At 45.0% G+C, this 6,594-nt stretch overlaps 1 non-coding gene across 1 annotated transcript; it reads left to right on the forward strand.

The window, feature by feature from the left end:
• Positions 1-4,468: 4,468 nt before the first annotated feature.
• On the forward strand, positions 4,469-4,542 carry TRNAP-CGG (transfer RNA proline (anticodon CGG)). Its single transcript has one exon. It is a non-coding gene; the product is annotated as a tRNA-Pro (tRNA).
• Positions 4,543-6,594: the final 2,052 nt, after the last annotated feature.

Here is a 6,594-nt window from a genome sequence, read left to right on the forward strand (position 1 = left end):
AGGGAGATGATATAGGCGCCGAGTAGAATCAGAAATCTCTGACCTAAAAAATAAAGATGAGGTTTCCGTGTAAATCGGGCCAGTTTCAATTTTTCAATCCGAACTACCCCACACTATTTTGTGCATTCATTGCTCAGGTTCACATAATTTCTGCGTTTTCTGCGTGTGCCTAAGCCCCAACACCGTAGGTGTAACCCATTCAAAGGGTTGCTTACAATTTCATCCTGCTGACCATTTCCACTGTGCCGTGAAATATTAGAGACAACGCCGCATTCGCCGCAGCTTAATCTCCATTTAACTGTGGTTAACCACTGCCGAACATCGAACCCGGAACCTCACGCGTTCATCGATACGCACACAAGAGCCACGCGCCGGGTTACTGCGAACATTAAGCCGCTCGTGCAGGGAGTGAACGAGTACAAATAACTCTGCAAAGCTGCTCGAATGTGCATGCAGCGGCATGCGAAACTCGGAGCAGCTTCACTGTACACATGTATGTACACTATGTATATAGGGGGCTCTGACGCGTGTCCTAACGCGAGATGGCACTCGTTGTCTGAAGAAAGTCGCTCCTCTCTCTGAAAGGAAGAAAAATTTAACGGGAACGAAAGAACGGAAGAAAGGGTAAAAAATGGAGGAAGAACACAAATAATAAAAGTATGGCTCCTTGAAGAAGAAAAGAAATTGGGGGAACGAACGGAAGGAAGGAGGAGATGGAGGCAGGAAGAAAAAATAAAAGGAGTAAAGAGAAACCGAAAGAAAATACAAAGAAAAAAGTAAGAAGGACAGAACGACAGAGTACAGAAAAGAAAGGAAAAAAAAAACGTAGGCAGAAATAACCCGGGGAATAAAGAAGCGAGAGACTACAGAGGGCGAACAATTACCGTGCGCCCGAGAGCACTTGCCACGGGGCACTGGCTCCCGCATTCGCTGGTCGCCCGAGCAACAACAACGGCGGCAGAGGCAGGAGCGCAGGTAGCGCCACAACAAACACGGTGCGGCCGCCAGACACCGGCGGCGGTGTTGTTGGGGTGCACGTGATCGCCGACCCGAATCGCCGCCTCCAACGAGCCTTGGCCGGAGGTATGCAGCGGCGCGCGTATCCGAGACCGAGTCTTTTCGCTGTCGGGATCAGCAGAGCAGGTCTGTCGTCCACCGCCCTCCCGAGCTCGGCGCGCCTGGCTAATTCCGCGCGGAAGCACGCGCGATGAGCAGCGGTTCCCCCCTCCCCGCCCCCAACCCCCCTCTCTCCACTCGGCTGCACGCATCCGATTGGTGAAGTGACCCCTGTAGGCGTTTATAAGGTGAATCTCAACAGCTCACTCGATTCAACTGCCTTGATGTCTACAGGGTTAATGCTTCGTTTCGAATAAATAATAATAATAATAATAATAATAATAATAATAATAATAATAATAATAATAATAATAATAATAATAATAATAATAATAATAATAATAATTGGTTTTGGGGAAAGGAAATGGCGCAGTATCTGTCTCATATATCGTTGGACACCTGAACCGCGCCGTAAGGGATGGGATAAAGGAGGGAGTGAAAGAAGAAAGGAAGAAGAGGTGCTGTAGTGGAGGGCTCCGGAATAATTTCGACCACCTGGGGATCTTTAACGTGCACTGACATCGCACAGCACACGGGCGCCTTAGCGTTTTTCCTGCGTAAAAACGCAGCCGCCGCGTTTTTATGGAGGAAAAACGCTAAGGCGCCCGTGTGCTGTGCGATGTCAGTGCACGTTAAAGATAGAATAAAGCAGAACTTCCGTTTCAAAGATTTTTTTAAATTTGTTTTTTGGGGAAAGTAAATGGCGCAGTATGTGTCTCATATATCGGCCGACACCTGAACCGCGCCGTAAGGGAAGGGATAAAGGAGGGAGTGAAAGAAGAAAGCAAGAAAGAGGTGCTGTAGTGGAGGGCTCCGGAATAATTTCGACCACCTGGGGATCTTTAACGTGCACTGACAACGCACAGCCCTCGAACCCGACCGCGGCGGCTGCGTTTTTATGGAGGAAAAACGCTAAGGCGCCCGTGTGCTGTGCGATGTCAGTGCACGTTAAAGACTCCCAGGTGGTCGAAATTATTCCGGAGCCCTCCACTACGGCACCTATTCTTCCTTTGTTCTCTCACTCCGGCCCCGCCGCGGCGGCTCAGTGGTTAGGGCGCTCGACTACTGATCCGGAGTTCCCGGGTTCGAACCCGACCGCGGCGGCTACGTTTTTATGGAGGAAAAACGCTAAGGCGCCCGTGTGCTGTGCGATGTCAGTGCACGTTAAAGATCCCCAGGTGGTCGAAATTATTCCGGAGCCCTCCACTACAGCACCTCTTTCTTGCTTTCTTCTTTCACTCCCTCCTTTATCCCTTCCCTTACGGCGCGGTTCAGGTGTCCGCCGATATATGAGACACATACTGCGCCATTTGCTTTCCCCAAAAACCAATTATTATTATTATTATTATCACGGGCGCCTTAGCGTTTTGCCTCCATAAAAACGCAGCCGCCGCGGTCGAGTTCGAACAAAAGATTTTCGGATTAACGACATTTAACTGTATCAGTGCAGTGTAAGGGTGTCTTTTAGGCGTGAACACAGTCCCCAACGAAAACTCCTGCGCACAAGGGCTGGTCCGAGTGTTACAAAGGTATTCCATGACTACAGCGCAACGAACGGGACGTAGAAGAAGGACACAGGCAGGGACACAACACAGCGCTGCCTGTGTCCTTCTTCTACATCCCGTTCGTTGCACTGTAGTTATGGAATATAGAAACCAACTCGCCCATTAACTTACCTTGTCGTACCTTTACAAATGTATACCATGCACTGACACCCTCAATAATGTGTCTTGTTTCGTCAAGCTACCTTTCATGTGTGACATGGGACTTCAACAATGTGGGCCTTTTGCTATCCGCTCCCTAAGATTTTGCGCTCTTGTCCTGCCCAGCGACAATTCAGTTCATGCCCGCAGTCTTGAGAATTTGCTCTGCGAGGTTACCTGATCTGCGAGGACTCGAAGTGGTTACTTCTGCACATAATAGTATGTATAGCTATGGGTATGCATGGTGTTAGAGTAGCTGCCGCTATTGTTATGGTCTCCAATTCTAAAAACACATATTACATACATATAATCAGTGGCATTGAAATTGTTTAACTGTTTTATCCATAGGGGATATAGACTTCCTTCTCTTCTAAACACATACAAATCTGCCAATTTCAACTTGTCTACCTGTACTAATCGTGAGCTGCGTTGCTTATACATAGACTGTGTTACAAAATGATTTTTTTTTTCTTTAAACTGCACTAAGAGGTGTTTTTGTTTTGTTTAATTTGTATTGTTTGATTCATTGTGCTTTTGTTGTACTGCTGAAAGATACTTATGCAATGATGTTTGGATGAACATGTAAATTGCCCACATGTACAATCTAGTGGTAGATTTTTTTTTTTTGGTGTTAATGTGTTTTTCTCTGAATTGTTTTCTTTTGTTTGTTTTGTTATTTTTTCTCGTTGCCTGTCACTGCTGCCCGGTATAATGGGGGCTGCGGCTCAGTCAAGCTGTCTATGACAGCTTTTTCTGCAGCTCCTCTGTCACTTTTTTGAGGCAGAAATAAAATTGATTGATTGATTGATTGGGATGGCAACCCTCCTTGTCCTTGATATCAAGGGTGGCATGGGTTCCGTGGGGCCACTGTAGATGACGCGAGGCATCATTTTCAGAACATGAAATGTTAAGCAGCAGCGTTCGCTTGGGGCCTAGGTAGGTCATGTTTCTTCCAAGGGAAATTCCTTTTTTAGCGCGTAAGAGCAACATTTCTTGGCGACACATGTGTAAGATTGCGAAGATTGATATGATGAATGACTTTATGACTGTATATATATATATATATATATATATATATATATATATATATATATATATATATATATATATATATATATATATATATATATATATATATATATATATATATATATATTAGCAGACAAGGCAAATGAAATGAGGGGCTCGTTTGATAAACATATTAAGGAAGCCAACAGTCACCGAAACCAAGGTGCATAGAGGAATGTTTTCCTTTTTTTAAATTTCTAATGCCAATCAATTCCTTTTAAAGAAAATTACTTATAAAGCAGCAGAAGAAGCAACCATGCCGCCGGTGGGATCCGAACCCACGACCTCCGAATATCGCGTCCAGTGAACTGAGCTACGGCGACGGCTGTCCAATCTGCTGCTTTTGTGTGTATTTATGTTTTGCGTGTAAGCGAACCTTGAGAGTGTCATGCCCTAGGTAGCATAAGAGGGCTCTCGCACAGTTTCTGCCCTCGCCGTTAGAAGACGTTCTACGTCACACTTGCGGTATTACAGGACGTGCTACGTCCACCGCTATGGACGAGGTTGGCGCTGGTGAACACTCTCAAGGTTCGCTTACACGCAAAACATAAATACCCACGAAAGCAGCACATTGGACAGCCGTCGCCGTAGCTCAGTTGGTAAGAGCACCGGACGCGGTATTCGGAGGTCGTGGGTTCGGATCCCACCGGCGGCATGGTTATTTTTTCTGCTGGTTTATAAGTAATTTTCTTTAAAAAAAACAATTGATTGGCATTAGAAATTAAAAGAAATAGATAACATTCCCCTATGCACCTTGGTTTCGGTGACTGTCGGCTTCCTTAATATATATATATATATATATATATATATATATATATATATATATATATATATATATATATATATATATATATATATATATATATATATATATATATATATATATATATATATATATATATATATATATATATATATACGTGTGTGTGTGTGTGTGTGTGTGTGTGTGTGTGTGTGTGTGTGTGTGTGTGTGTGTGTGTGTGTGTGTGTGTGTGTGTGTGTGTGTGTGTGTGTGTGTGTGTGTGTGTGTGTGTGTGTACACGCACGTTCTTTACGAATAAAGAGTTGTAAGTTAGCGCCTGTGCTGTCCCGTTTATGCGTCGCGCTAAAAAAAAGGATTTTCCTTTGGATGAATGGTTAAGCACTGCAATCGCTTTTTGCTTCCAAAAAGAGTGGAGCCTCGGCTTTTTTGCATCTTTGCTATTCTGACTGTACCCGCAATACATATACCTATAAATGGTCTAGGAAAGCATGTATCCATCACCAGATCCTTGGACGAGTGGACTGATATCTGGCCAACCTCTGAGATGGAAGGCAGCCAGACCTGAATAAAAAGTAGATGCCCAGCGTTCTGTTGTGAGCCAGGATGGCTATAGCGGTGGGGTTGTGGGCCATGCCGGGAGGGCTGCTGGAGAAGATGGGCTCTCCAATGAGGATGGCAGTTCTCCAATGACTTGATATCAAAGGTGGTATGCGCTCCAATGCGCCACCGTAGATGCCATGGGGCATAATTTTCAGAACTTTAATAGTTCTGCAATCGCTTTTTGCTTCCAAACAGAGTGGAGCCTCGGCTTATTTCACCTCTGCTATTTTGACAGTACTCGCAATACATATACCTATAAATTGTCCAGGCAAGCATGTCCTTGGACAACTGGACTGATATCTGGTCAGCCTCTGAGATGGAGATGTACGGATACAGATATTAAATACACATGGCTTATAACAACAAGATTTAGAAAAGAACAACACAAAAGCATGATATGGCTGCCTTAACTGTTGCTGCTTTAATTTAAAGGGATATAGACACGAATTTTCTTGTTGATCTTTTGCTTGTTTGGAAACATTGTTGTACAGGCACAATGGACATCAAAGTGAACTGAGGAACTCCACTTAATGCCTGTGGTTGAAACTAGCTCGAAGGTATTCATTTTCGTGCAGAAAAGAAATACTCTCCGTTAGACTCCGAAATTATTTGTGTGTGTCCATTTATCACATCACTGACTCGTCGGTTACCGTCAGTGACATTTCTGAAACGTGTCGGATGATGTTCAGCCCCTCGCGAATGACATCCTTATACAGTTTCCTGCTGCTGTGCTTTGTCTTTTAGTGCACGGTTTATGTCAACTACCCTTGATCTCACTTCGTGGTGACTGTGCGTTTTTCCACTTTTTTGTTTCCTGGTGTATCCACGCCTTCACCTGTTTATGGTCCCGTCATGTCAAACGATGGCACATCTTGCTAGGGCCAACCTCCCTATGGATCCAGTAGCAGCGTATGCACTACACTGGCTACAGCTGTTGTGTATTTAGCACATCAAATGCTCCCTGCCCATGTCCTAAGCGTGTTACCCTCATGGACAATATGGCCCACAAACATGTGGCATTCAAGCATATGACCATCACACCCGCCGCGGTGACTCAGTGTTTGTGGCGGTCGGCTAATGACCGGAAAGACGCGGGTTCGATCCCGGCCGCGGCGGTCAAATTTAGATGAAAGCGCAATCCTAGAGGCCCTTGTGCTGTACGTTGTCAGTGCACGTTAAAGAACCCCAGATGGTCGAAATTTCCGGAGCCCTTCATTACGGCGTCCCTCATAGCCTGAGTCGTTATGGGACGTTAAACCCCCATAAACCATAAACCAAACCATATGAGCATCACGGACTTGGGGCATTATGAAAATGTGGCTCTCAAGGACATATGGCCCCCAA

Source organism: Amblyomma americanum, chromosome 10 (genome assembly GCF_052857255.1).
Source record: "Amblyomma americanum isolate KBUSLIRL-KWMA chromosome 10, ASM5285725v1, whole genome shotgun sequence".
Classification (NCBI taxonomy): domain Eukaryota; kingdom Metazoa; phylum Arthropoda; class Arachnida; order Ixodida; family Ixodidae; genus Amblyomma; species Amblyomma americanum.